We start from the raw sequence: 14704 nt of genomic DNA, 5'->3' as shown, positions 1-14704 counted from the left end.
CTCATTAAAATGTAATGAGTTTCTTTTAGATCTGTATGGAATTTTTGTCCAGAGTTTCAATAACTAATTGGCCACCGCATTGTTATAGGAACACGGCTAACGTCCTTTAAAAGAAAAACTGTAATGAGTTGCTTTAGAAACTCCTTGAGGAGTCTCTTTAGAAACCCTTTTGAGCGCACTCATTTCATTGTAATGTGCTGCTTTTGAATCTGTATAGAATTTGGCTACAGTGTTTCAATAACTAATTGGCCACCGCATTGCTATAGAAATGTGGCTAATGTCCTTTAAAAGAAATTCTGTAATGACTTGCTTTAGAAACTCCTTGAGAAATTGTTTAGAAATTCTTTTGAGTGTACTCATTTCATTGTAATGTGCTGCTTTTGAATTTGTACAGAATTTGGGTACAGTGTTTCAATAACTAATTGGCCACCGCATTGTTATAGGAACACGGCTAACATCCTTTAAAAGAAATACTGTAACAACTTTCTTTTGAAACTAGTTATATGAATTTTACGTAAATCCATTGGAATGCATTTATTTCATTGCAATGTGATCCTTTTGACACTGTATAAGATCTGAGTAATGAGTTCCAATAACTAATTGGCCACCACATTCCTATAGAAGCCCAGCATGTACAATGTAACATATATGATGTAACCACTGATTGCTGTAAGCATGCAAGAAATCATACAGAGCAACAGCACACGACATACAATCAACTAACTTTATTTCACTTAGCAACTTTTACAGCAGCTTATGGAATTGAACGTTTGCAGCTCCTGGCGAGCCTTAGTAATTAGCAGCATTTATGATGAAACTGATAGGAGACATGGCACACGAACAGTACGAGCACATTTTATTTTGAGACAATCAAGTAATTTTAGATTCATTTTCTGCGCCACATGTGCAACGAAGATCACACCTCAGAGAGAGTATGTTTTCACGAAAAAACAGTGGAGTAGCGACTCAAACAAATACTGCCTAGCCTTCTGCCTTCAACAGCTCTGAGTATATGCCTGCCTTAATTTTATTCACTTATGCCCTACATAATGTACACAATGCTAGTCGGAGCCACAGCAAAAGGCTAGCTGCATGTTCATTCTGTGAGAATTAAAAATTAGAAAGCACTGTATACCTTTATGCAGTATTCTGAAAGGATATCATTTACAGCTGTCCCAAGGATTGCATGCACAGCAGAGTGAACATGATGAAGGAGTCACAATTGTTTTGAAGAGGACACGTGAGATCTACTTTCCAGAATTAAACTGCCTCATGTTAAAACAGTACACGCACCTAATTTTGGTGGCATGCTTTCTTCTCCACAGTAATGTGGAAGACACTACTACGCATGGATCACCGGGTGGTATTCAGCTGCAAACTATAAATAATTTATAATTGAATTTTTCTCTCATGCTGTTACGGTTTCAACATCCGAACAACGAATGTAACGTTAACGTGCCCTTATAGGTCACATGAGGCATGAAAAAACAGCAAATTGCTGCTTCTTCATTTGTTGTCATTCCGGCTGTTGAGGCTGCTTGGCTTTAGCATTGTAGCAAATTAAAAGGACAAAGCAGTGATTATATCAGTTTCTTCATGTCTCCTAGACCTGTAAGCACACTTTGATGTCACAGTGATCGTTCGGCTGTTGAAACCGAAACAGCATGAGAAAGAAATTGAACTGTAAATTATTTAGCGGGCATACTAGAATACCACATAATAATCCATGCCTTACGAATCATTACAAAGCAGAAAACATGCACCCAAAAGTTAAGTGTCTGTACTCCTTTGAGCAGGAATAAATTCTTAAAGCAAGACGCAAAGTACAAGAATGACAAAACAAAGTACATTATTCATTTCTACTCTACATGACTAAAAATCGTCCCATGAGGATGCAAATTTCAAGGAGTACTTTATGTCTGATACTGAGCAATAATGAACCAGATAGCCATCCTGCATATTACCATTTGCTACAAGGACGCGCCTTTGTTGGCAATTTAATTCAGACTGGTTTGCACTACTCGCTATTAACCACAAAAAAGCTGTACATCAAATCTCTGACTGTGCCAACAAAAGAACTGGTTTCTTTCATTACATATATGTAACTTGTGTTTTCCTACATTGCTTCACATGTACAAATTGATCCAACCATAGGGAATACAGGGCGGCCAGAATAGGATGCTTAACAGTTGGCTGCTCAATAATCCTTGTTAGGTGACAACATAAGCTGTGAATGTCATCTGTTACAGCCCCCTTTCTTCACTCAACTGCTGCTGTCCACAGGCAACTAATACTATACCTATGCATATGCTTTCCTGAGCTGAGTTTAAGTGTTGCCTGGATTCACAATGGTCAGCTTGCCCAACAATCTAAAAGACCACCATAAGCAGGCTGCAAAATTCACTGCTAAAGAAAGCTATGATATGCTGCAGTAATCAAGTGAACTGAACAAAAAGAAAAATGAGAAGAAAAGCTATATTCGGTTTAGAGGAGAAACAAAACAAATATTTCGAAAACCAATCTATTTCATTCCTTTGTAGTAAATAGTAAGGAGGATAAATGTGCTGGGATATTAACAACCAACTCAAAGCACACATTTAAAATATGCAAATGCTTGATACAAGATCTGACTTCCTAACTATGCTGGTATAGACATATTTAGTTTAGAATTCATATCTTTTAATTGAGTGCATTATTCTGAAAATAAAAATTGGTCAAAAGGAGGCACTGTTGGTTCATATCGGCACTTCCATCTATTCTTTGGATGTGATCTTCATTGTGCATATCCCACAGTACAATAATTCAATTGCATAGATACCAACATTTCCATTCATAAACTGTGCTGACCACTTGCAGTAAGCCAATGATGTGACATGGCCGGTAGATTATTAGGTGCATCATTCTTGTCTGCGCAGAGACGAGGAGGTGTCAGGTAGGCACCACCCATGCTTGCCAGTCTGAAGTACCCAGATGTCTGCGTATAGGCCAAAGAAAAAAAATCAGTCAGTGAGACCTACCACACAACTGCTTTCACACTAATGCAAACAAAAGCATCAATCAGATCAGAATCTACAAGCAGTAGTACTCTAGTGATCTAGCTTTGAAGAGTACTAACAGCACAATACAGAAAGTATATGATTTCAAAATAAATGGCATGTACACTTCGAAAAGAACTATAAACACCACCCAGCTGTGACTGATACTGCTGCCAGACAAGAACATTTCATAAGAATGAATAACTATTACATTAGCCTGTAACAGTATTCATCTAATACATATTTATTGCCACTATAATGCAGTGACAATCACAATCACTTTTTTTAGAAACTAATTCACCTGTCTTCTGTGTTTTACAAGTGACTGATTAATTGCAGTAAGTAAATTAGGTGCAGTGAAAACTGAGAACAGCTGTCACTCAACCTCAGTAGCTCACAGGCAGCACAAAGCGTCTACAAGCGTCTGAGTCTCTGGGAATGGCTACTCAAACACAGTAATTGCACTCACTAAACATCTGACAAGATGGTGATGCCGACGACCCCCTCGTTAAGCAAAGGGATGGATTCTGATCCTGCTGCATTTAGAAAACTTTTCACTTCCCTGCTCCACTAATGCTGGATTGACACTGCTGAAATAGTTGTAGAAAGATATTAAGTGCGTTAACAATGTCACATAACTATTTTAAACTGCTAGCCAGTATAATCCATTGCATCCATATAAATGACTCCATTCAGTTACATAAATTAAAAACTCACGATATCTCTAGCACTCTGGTAGCGATATCAATAAAGCTATATTCCAGTTGCTGCAGAAAAGCAGTGAGATTACAGCCAGGCAAATGAATCAGCACCAATACCACAGGCATAACAAAACTCAATATAAAATAATAAGCTTTTTACGGCATGACACTACAGTGCAAGTGGGAACATCTCGGCCAACTACAAGTCTCAGTACTTCTCTCTTTGATAAACTCTGGAGAAACCGCATGCGTCACCATAAATTCCTTCGAAATAAAATTATTTCAAAGCATAGACGAAAACATCATGCGCAGTTTGCGATGGTACAGCCGTAAGTGTGCAATTCATTTTTGCACCAATACGAAGTATGCTTGAAATGCCAAAAAAAAAAAAAAACAAAGCCAGTGCCCACAAGCACTCTCTATGAGCGAATAACGCCGGAAAGAGATTACCAAAAGTTATTTTCGCGGCGAAACTCATCGGCAACATTCCTCTTGCATTTGACGTGCGCAACTCTAGTCGGTTGTAGCTACATCGTCATTCCACTTCTAGGCACTGAACGGCCTGAGTACTGTGAGCATTTGTAACGTGGACTCGGCAGACCATGTTTTGTTCAGCTTGGAATTATACCCTGTACACACGCACACATACAAGCACGAATAAACGCCGGGAACTACTGCCACTGAGAAGCATACGTCGTTCCAACACAGTGCTTTCCGCTCGTTGGTCCCAATCATCGCAATAATGAGCACAACGATATCATGAGAGTAAAAACATGCAACTGTACTCCATGTCACAACTTCGTCGCTGCGGAGAGGAAGTTATAGGCGCGAAGCGACGGTTTCCGTGGCTGTGTGACAGGTTCGCGGTCACGTGCAAACATCGCACTTGCGGAAGCCGTTGCATCGAACTCAAACTTCTACTGCACTCCGAAGAAGTTGTCAGACAACACCCAGCAGCATTTACAGCACTTCACGCACCCCAGTACAACATTTTGGCAGATAATTTCAAGAACTGTACTCACATTCGTAAGCAATCACACAAGGTCGTTCGTTCTTCCACGTTGATGCCGGCATTGTCACGGCGTGGTGCAGGGCGCAATACGACGTCCAATATCTTGAGAAGAACTTCAGGTGCTTCAGAAGGTCTTTCGAAGCGCGCAGGTCACGCACCAGCTTTGTAGCACATTCGAAAACCACAGCACGAAAACACCACACAAGTCGCAACAGCAACAAAAAAAAAACTACGCCCGAAACGCCTCCCGGCCAGCCGGCAACAAAAAGAACATGGCGCCGCTGCTGACGACTTTGGGATTGGACTGGATTGGCTTCGGTGTGACTTTTTTTTTTATTTTTTGCCGCTGCTCGTGGACGGAGTTTCGGTTTCTGTTTCCTTGGGAGAGCCGGTAACTCTGTGGTGCGAAATTCATTCTGTGTGGCTGGACTAACAATTAGAAGTGCTGGCATTTCTACCAACGTGGTTCTAGACGCATCTCCCTCCCTTGAGAAGCCAACGCCTGGTTCAGCGTCCTTGAGTCGAGGATCGACTATCAGACTGCGCGGTAGGCGTCCGCATGAAGCGCGCGCACATCTGCTCGGACTAGAAAAGCCAGCATTGCACCTAACATAGAGTTAATACGCACCTAACGACTAAATACTCAAGGTGGGGCCATGCCAGCATGGTAAAGGAATTTTCGTCACACAGTGAAGTTGAATTGTAGGCCTGATAGCTGGTCTGTTGCAAAATGTGGGAAGCGCTTAAAACAAACAATATTTATTAATTTGTGTCTACAGATACTACCGAAGATAAAAAAAAGCACGTTAGGAACATAATCTTAATAATGGGCCTGTTTACTGTAGCGGCTGCCCGTCTCAACTACAGGTTTACTCTTTTGCAAAACTCACGAAGTCAGCCTCTCTTTACAGCGGAAGGGGTCTTTACCATTGAGGTCATTTTTTTTTTAAGAAGGGCGGGGGGGTGGCAGAAATCGGGTGCAGCGCTGGAGAAATATATTGTCCGAAAAATGTCGCGCGCCTCTTGTGCACGCTTCTGCCTTGTGTTGTTTTGGCGATAAAGGAATTAGGCGCAACTCTGTCAAGCCGTCAAATGAACCGTCACCTCGCTGCAGTCGCGACGGAACGGTGAAACGCAGCTTTGCCAGGCCTCAGTGCTGCACCCAACTCCCGACCCTCGCGAGCCGCAACGCCATGGTAAAAGTGTTTTTGCGATGCTGGAAAGGTGACTTACGAAGTTTTGGAGAGGTTCTGCTAATACTGCACCGCATTACTGTCGCACAGTGCGTCGTGTGCTTGGTCGGCAAACATTGCTCGTGGTAGAGCACGTGCGCAGCGTATATGCTATAGACAGGACGCTACGGGAAGAAGGCCCATTTTTTCGCCAAAAAAAAAGGAAACAACTGGTGCAGACACAAATCAACAAGAACTCGAAAAAAGGCGAATGAAATGACAACGATGTACAAGGCTACTCCTATTCATGCTCATTAGTCAGTAGTGAGAGCTGATCATATTTTGTCTTTCAATGAGGAAAAAAATATTCGTTACAGGTATTTGTACGCTTTGTTGATCCAGTTTCTGGAGATTTCAAGTGATCGTAACGGCGGTGAGGTTGTTTTTTTACTCAAGAAAGCAAACGAATACATTGCCGCTGTGTTCTGCCAAATTTTTCTTGAGATCGGTCGTCGATTCAGAGGTGCCTTTCGAAAATTTAATGTTATATGCTTGCGTTGAATTATTTCTAGCTTGCTGATGTGCAGTTTGATCTAAAGTTTTACCGCCTTTTAGAGCGAATTGATATAGTGAAAACTGTGAACAATATCTATAAAATTTGGCTTAAGAAGTCTTACGGAGAGAATGCAACAGATTCTGTTTTGACTGCGAAAGGAACGAATTCATTTAGCGAAGGCACGAAATAAGCTCTAAAAAATTTGACTCATTTTGAAGCGATACCGAGCCATTTCTATAGAAGTTATTTTGACTGCCAACGACGCGAGTTCATATAGCGAAGGCACAAAACAAGCTCTGTAAAATTCGACTCATTATAAAGTCTTACGGAAGAAATTCTATTTAATTTGTTTTGACTGCGAAAGGAGCGAGTTCATATAGCGAAGGCACAAAACAAGATCTATAAAATTCGACTCATTATAAAGTCTTACGGAGGAAATTCTATTTAATTTGTTTTGACTGTGAACGGAGCGAGTTCATATAGCGAAGGCACAAAACACGATCTATAAAATTCGACTCATTATAAAGTCTTACGGAGGAAATTCTATTGAATTTGTTTTGACTGCGAACGGAGCGAATTCATATGGTGAAGGCACGAAAGAAATTCTATAAAATTTGACTCATTATAAAGTCTTACGGAGGAAATTCTATTGAATTTGTTTTGACTGCGAACGGAGCGAGTTCATATAGTGAAGGCACGAAAGAAATTCTATAAAATTTGACTCATTATGAACTCTTATAGAACCAATTCTAAAGAATCTCTGTTGACTGCGTATAGAGCAAAATTTTATAGTTAGGTCTCGTTAAAGAGTAAATAGACTACTTAATGAGCTGACTCGATAGACAGCGAGTTTCTATAGAGATCCTTTAGAATCATTAGGCTCTCCATACATGTTCAAAAGAAACTCGACATCCATTTTTGTAAGGGTAAGCAGCTTCACGTTTAAGTCGAGGGTGGCCACAGCGTTTACGCGAAGAACGAGCAGCTACAGCGGACCTTCTGGCACGTAGACAGGGTAGCCGACCCTCGTTACGGTGGCTATCGGGCAGCATCTGACGAGCTACGCCGCTGAATCACACAACCAAGTGCTCATTGTGGTACATGCGCCTTCGTTCGGTCACGCTTAGTGCTTCACCCGAGCGGAAAACGGCGCACAGGTCCGGCAAGCTATCTGGGTAGCTCAATTTCTGGCCCTGCTGAGGCCTGAAGGCTCGCTCAAAAGTTTCTCAATCCAGATTTCGCGTGCATACACCTTACTTCGTAGGATGGAAAGTCTTCCCTCTCCGTACACTTGCAAAACGAGCGGTTGCCTTGAAAGAAAAAAAAAAAAGGACTCGGTCCGGACATCCTGCTCTGGCGGCCGCAGCCGTCGGACTCCCAGGAAACTCCGGGGACTGACTGGTCAGAGCGCTCAGAGAAAGAGAGAGAGGGATCGTTATTAGGCATCACGCGATGTTTCCTCCCTGGTACGCTGGCCGTCGTCGCCGACGCGCTGAGGAAGCTTGCATGCACGCAGACTGTGCTCCCAGTGAGAGGAGCCGGAGGACGCGGGTTGGGAAGGAGTAGAGGGGGAGGGGGTTGCAGTGACAGGGCGCCGGAGTGCGTTGGGTTGGGGGTGAGTCGGAGAAACTTTCGTTCTCGGCAGCAGCTCACGGGCACGTACATCCGCTGAAGTTTGTGCGAGAGGGGGGCTTCCAGGGAGGAGTCACGCCATAGCTCCAGCTAGGCCCCGAGAGATCTAATATAACCACCGCCGGACAGAGGCACGTTGGGCGATTCCGCGGAATGGACTGCGGAGGAGGTACTCCGCAAAGTAAGCTGTCTGAATGAAGGAAGAAAGAGAAATTTCTGTTTTTCATTGAAAGGAGAGTCGATTTATTCGATATTATGATAAAACAAGCGGCTACACCCCTCACAACTCATGTCCAACATTCTTGGAGAAAAATTTTCACTATGGGAATATTGTAAGGTATTGTTATTGAAGTATTGAAGGTAATCGTCTATTCTTCCGATACGAAGAAATATCTTTCATTTAGAGTGTTTCCGTAACTCGCATCGAGCAGTTAAAACTGCCACAGAAAACTAATGGAGAACACCTTTGACGATCGTACGGGAGATCTGCTGATATATTGATTGTTATAGTGAAATCTTACAATGTACGAAAAATTGTGTTCATAAATGTTTCAGCGTTCAAAAATGTTATTGTCCAGAATTTTTGGGTATGTAGCGTTCGTAACATATCTGCGTGTACGTGCACATTAGTCTGCGGCTCTGAAGGCATGTGCTGTTGACGACGCCAATACCTGCGAGTGCGCAAAACGGAGCACTGCAGCTCTAGATTAAAATAAACAATATAACAAGAAACTATCTTTACTTCAGTACACTAGAAAGGTGATTGACTAACACGAAAGGTGTCTTAAAATTTTTGCCCTGCAAAAAAAAAACAATGAACAAAACAAGGAATGCATGTTCTTGTATGAAAATTTTTTACGCAGAGAGTGGAATTGCGTTTGAAGTAATCTATAATTCATGTTTGGTTTGGAAAGTACTCTTTGGCGCTCTATCTTCAGGGCCACATATGGATCAGTCGGTGATTAGTACCAGCGACACGTTCAAACCTGTGTCGGATATTCGCCTCGATGCTACTGATCAGCTTGCACTGACAAGGGTCGTATTGAGGGGATGCAAATGAGCCAACCAATGAGCTAACTTTATTGACCATCCACTTGAAGGGGTAAGCTGATGACACATTCACCACGTGCTGCCAATGACGGCTTCAGCGGACACTATCCACTAAGAAAAAAATATTTTACACGTTGACAGCTATATCGATAATTTGGTTTCACCTTTGCACTATCATTAACAGTACAGCCCCAATCGGTTGCGTCGAGGCGAATATCCGACTGGCGGTACCGTGTCAACAAGTGACAACCATTCTCTTGGATAGCTACGGAAAATGCAACGTAGAAACCTACTGGGCGCATTAGTTTCTTCAGCAGCGCAGCATATCATATGCGTTAGTAGAAAGGCAAAACTGCGAGTTACAACCAGTTGTCTCGCGTCCCGCGCTTGAACGTGCTCATTACATGAAAGGATGACGTTGACTGCAGGAATTTTGAACCTCCTTGTTTCAAACAAGAAGTGAGAAATTTAAATTTATTATTTAAAGAATGTTTTAGCGGGGAAGTGAAACTTATGACACTTACGACACCTGCCGGATTGTAAACGACATGCATATTTTCTCTAAAATTGTAATAGGCGGTGTTCGCGACTCGAGCCTCTACAGTAAGTCCTGTGTAGTCTTCTCTACTTGAGAGAAGAAAGCATTTCACTTCATGCTATACAGACAAGAAAAGTGCTTCCGCTATGCTTTTTTTCCCCCAGCGACAGTTGATTGAACGATTCATTAATTTTTATCAACCGCTATAGTACTGTAGTTAGCGAAATGCACCATAGTGGAGGGCTGTAGATTTATTTCGGTCATCTGGATTTCTCGAACGAGCACCGCACCGCGAGGAAGATCACATCATCTAATTTGTGTTCAGCAGCTGAAAGCACCATAGCTAATCAGTTTGTTACGCAAACATGTCGGAAAAAGGGCAGTCTGTAGAACGTCCACCTGTGCTTATAACACAGACAAATGGGCCCACAGAACATATGGGTAAGGGTGCATTGCACAAATACAAATGGTCAATTTTTGCTAAAGAGAGGCCAGAACTATGGTATGTTTGATCACACAAAACAAACTGAGCAACGGCTGAGGCGGAACCTCAGTCTGCTACCCAAAGCTTCGGCAAGAGGACTGTTCTTTGCCTGGGCACAGACGAAGACCAATCCTCTTGTCGAAACGTCGGCTAGCGGGTTGAGGCTCCCCGTCTACCCTAGTTCATTTTGTTCTGTATAATTTATTTCCGTCATTTGTTAATTAATTCTCACGTGTTTAACATTGCTGTACCTTCTTCGCCTCGGGACGGGGTAATAAGTCTGGGAGCCTGTTGCGAATACGTAGGCTTGCAGAAACGAACGTAATCGTTATTCTGTATACGCTCGTTGAGATGGCTTACCTTTTGATACAGCACAAGCAACAACTCAAAGCGCACTCAGAATAAAGAGGAGAACAAGTTCTAACTCCATGGCAATCGTGTGCTTGCCAACGCAGAGCCGCACCGCCGTTCGCGGAACCTGTGCAGATTTTTCTTTCCGCGCTCGTAGTAATGACGAATGCATATGCACGCAGCGTATATGCGAAAGAGACTCGGCCGTTGGTGCACGCAGACATTTCAGCGAGCAATGCAAAGAAACGCGTGCCCTCGAAACCCAGTTTGCTGCAATTCTCGTCGGCGTCTTGGGAGCACGGCTGCGGGAACTACAACGCAGCTGCATTTTGCGAATGTGGATGAAACAAAGGAAAACAGGGTAGCATCTAAGGATAACAAAAAGTGGGTAGTGGGCCGAAGGGGGAGGGGGGGGGGGGGGGGGGTGCGAGACACACTGAAAACGAGGCGAAAAAAAGCTCCAATGAAATCAGGCATTTTATCCTACTCTGCCGTCTTACTTTCTCAGACCTAGGTCGCCGTGTATGCCCTAAATACAGTTCACTTTCTTCGCAAGCGGCGTAACACGGTTCTTGGCTGTCTCCGCCAGCATCGCACATACCAAGCAAAATACCCATTAAAAAAGCTCCAGTTTCATGCGGTCGTAGCGAGGTGGTTAAGATAGTCATAGTTAGTTTTTCATGGTGTGTACGTAACAAAATTTCTTGGTAGCGTGCTTAATTTCTCATGGTTTATACACTGATTCTTTTAATTCTTTGCAAGTTTTTAATAAGGGAGTAATTACTCTTTGACATCCACCCACGCGCAGCCATACGGCTACAAAGGAAAGCTGCACAGCTTTCCTTTGTAGCCGTATGGCTGCGCTCTGGTGGATGCCAATGAGTAATTACTCCCTTATTACAAATCTACATCTTGGGGGATTCCCCTCAACATTTAACTTTGCAGATTTTTATTATTAAAAGCGTGGGAGATACATCAGTGCAGTCTACGTGGGGGGATCGTACAGAAAGACTGACATCACGTACGTGATAGAGTCAATTAATGGGTGATTAGCTAACCGAAATTGCCAAATCAGCTTGTCAGTTTTTGTTTAGGGTACAAGATTGCATTCCGAAACTGAACGCTGCCAACATCAAAGGTGAGCCCAGTTTTTCAAATTTCTGAATCGGCATTTTTTTCGAAACGTCGAACGCGACCAGTGCGCTTTTGTAAGCCCGATGAGTTGGCTTTTTCGCATAGCACATTTGTAGAATGGCGTCGCTGCGCATGACATCATTTCCAAAATCCCTTTACTTCTTCATCATAAAATGCACAAACTGTGTTTGTATTTGCTAAATGAAAAACGCAAGCGACGCCATTTTATCAACGTGCAAAAGGAGAAAATCAACTTTCAAAGGCCCATTGGTCACCGTAGATATGTTGAACCACAATGCCGGTCTAGAAAAGTAGAAAACTGGGTTTGCATTCGGTGTTGACGGTCTTCAATTACGCATTATAATCATGTGTCCTATTACCAAAAATGAAAAAAGTTAACAGTTAATTTTAATTGAGCAATAGTCGCTGCAGTATAAAAACACATGTCACGTCATTCGAACCTAATGGAATTAAATAATTCCGTGTAGCCGATAATGAAGTTGACTGAAGCCATTAATAATATCATTGACTGCACTCACATTAAATTTTCCAGTGCGACTGAGTTCTGAATTTCTTCACCATTCACTATACTAGGCGGTTTAGGGAAGCCCGCCACTAATTTTCAAAAGCGTGTTTTTTTTTAGGTAAAGATGTGCTTATCGCGGCGTTGTAGTACCAATGTTGGCGGACCAGATAAGCGAATCATATTATCAAATGAAGTTCAGCCACTGCGGTGGCTCAGTGGTTATGGCGCTCGGCTGCTGACCCGAAAGACGCGGGTTCGATCCCGGCCCCGGCGGTCGAATTTCGATGGAGACGAAATTCAAGAGGCCCGTGTACTGTGTGGTGTCAATGCAAGTTAAAAAACCACAGGTGGTCAAAATTTCCGGAGCCCTCCACTACAGCGTCCTCCACTACACTACAGCCTGAGTCGCTTTGGGACGTTAAACATCAAGAAGCCCATAAGCCATGAAGTTATTAATTAAAATCTAATAGTTAACTTTTAAACTATTACAGATAGGCGCCTGGTTGAAATGAGAAATTGGTAGCTAGCCAATAGTAATTGCCATATTAGTTTCTAGGACAGCGCGAACGCCATTACCCCGACCGCTCTGTCTCAGCAAAGTTTGTCCATCTTTCGCGCGATTCGAAGACCACGCGCCTGCAGAGCGCGCACAGCGACCTCTGTCACATCGTGGTGCACATGTCACGTGACCGTTTCTGCCCCGTCTCGGCTGGAGCAGCGAGAAGCGGAGAGCGCCGCAGCGCAGGTTAAATATTTAAAATAATTAAATAATAATAATTAAAATAATTAAAAGTTAACTATCAGAGTTTAGTTAATAACTTCACTGCTTGTTATTTTGGTCCGTCAACACTGGTATTACTACGCCGCGAAAAGCCCCTCCTCACCGAAAAAAAAACCTAAGTTTCAAAACTAGAGGCGGGCTTCCCTGAAATACATAATGCCCTAATCTGTTTCGACAAACGGCCCATGTCTTGAAGCGTTCTCGAAACCCGCCCAGCGAGTATGTTCAAAGATACAATCTGAGCAATGGAAACCGGAATAACCTGACAAGTTCGGAAGCCTACAGTTAATGAGTGGTTAATACAAGTAATACTCGACGCAAGAATGATTAAATTGTTTCATGGTAATAGAGGAAAATGATTGACATTTATCATTTATCCCAGGTGGTCGAAATTTCCGGAGCCCTTCACTACGGCGTCTCTCATAGCCTCAGTTGCTTTGGGACGTTAAACCCCAATAAACCAAACCAAACCATTTATCTGAGACTTCTTTCACTTAGACTGAAGAAGAGGAAGAAGGATCTATAGAGTGAAATAGCTGGATGAAAAGAAGACGTTTTTTTTTCTATGCGGGAAGGACGCATTTGACTTAGGTATGAAGGGACGGTTTAACCTCGAAAGCCATTCTTTTGATACGCCCTGGATAAAAGAATGACGGCTTCTGTCTGCGTGATTGTTAAAATTATTGTCATCATCATCAGCCTTTCTACGTCCACTGCAGGACAAAGCCCTCTCTCATATCTCTCCAGTTAACCCTGTCCTGCGGCCATCGCATTCCTGCAAACTTCTTAATCTCATCCGCCCACCTAACTTTCTGCCGCTCCCTGCTACTCTTGCCTTCTCTTGGAATCCACTCCGTTACCCTTAACAGCCATCGGTTATCTTGCCTTCGCATTACATGCCCGGCTCACGTCCATTTCTTCCTCTTGATTTCGACTAAGATGTCCTTAACTCGAGTTTGATCCCTCACCCGCTCTAGCTGCCCTATGCCTGTCTCTTAACTTAAGTTGCACCTATCATTTTCCTTTCCGTAACTCGCTGCGTTGTCCTTAACTTAAGTTGAACACTCTTCGTTAGCCTCCACGTTTCTGCCCGATAGGTGAGTTCCGTAAGATATAGCTGTTTTATAGTTTTCTCTCGAGAGATCAAAGTGATAGATAAATGCACATCGATAAAATGAAATAGGGCGTACGCATCGAGAGCACCGGATCTACGAGGAAAGCAGGTAGCAAAACGAGTGCAAAAAATCTGATTACTCGCATCAGTATGCAACAATGTTCCTTACAAGTCGGAAACGTAACGCTAGAGATGCCAGAACCTTATAGTTAATAAACTGTGGCGGGCTTTTCGACGGAAAAATGACATCAACAACAAAACCAAAGCTGGATTTCATACTGAGCTCTTTTGTTCATTTCAGATAGCCAAAATACAGGAAGTATCCTATTGAGATAAAGATATCGTGGGCTTTCCGGGTGTGCTAACTTCCAGCGTTATCGAATACGTATATCACGCCCCAACAGGAACGCCTGATTCTCAAACAGTGCGAAGATTCAGTACAGTCGACTCTATGAGGGAACGACATCGCGTGTTCAGTAATATTCTCAAGTATTTAAACTGCGTGTATAACTAAATATCAAATACAGGATTTAACAGCTCTTTGAAGTAAAAGCTTGAATTCTGGTGTTTGCTAGAAATTCGACGCATCGGATAGCATCGCGTTCAAATATGTTGATA

At 42.8% G+C, this 14704-nt stretch overlaps 1 long non-coding RNA gene across 1 annotated transcript; it reads right to left on the bottom strand.

Moving 5' to 3' along the window:
- Nucleotides 1-710: 710 nt before the first annotated feature.
- Nucleotides 711-5010, bottom strand: LOC149359698 (uncharacterized). The gene is made up of 2 exons (XR_016288796.1): nt 4759-5010; nt 711-2974 (listed from the first exon to the last, which is right to left on the bottom strand). It is a non-coding gene; the product is annotated as an uncharacterized LOC149359698 (long non-coding RNA).
- Nucleotides 5011-14704: the final 9694 nt, after the last annotated feature.

This window comes from Amblyomma mixtum, chromosome 2 (genome assembly GCF_055824585.1).
Source record: "Amblyomma mixtum isolate Tamu chromosome 2, ASM5582458v1, whole genome shotgun sequence".
NCBI classification, from domain to species: Eukaryota; Metazoa; Arthropoda; class Arachnida; order Ixodida; family Ixodidae; genus Amblyomma; species Amblyomma mixtum.
The sequence above is the reverse complement of the archived record's forward strand: the minus strand, read 5'-3'. Positions and strand labels throughout refer to the sequence as shown.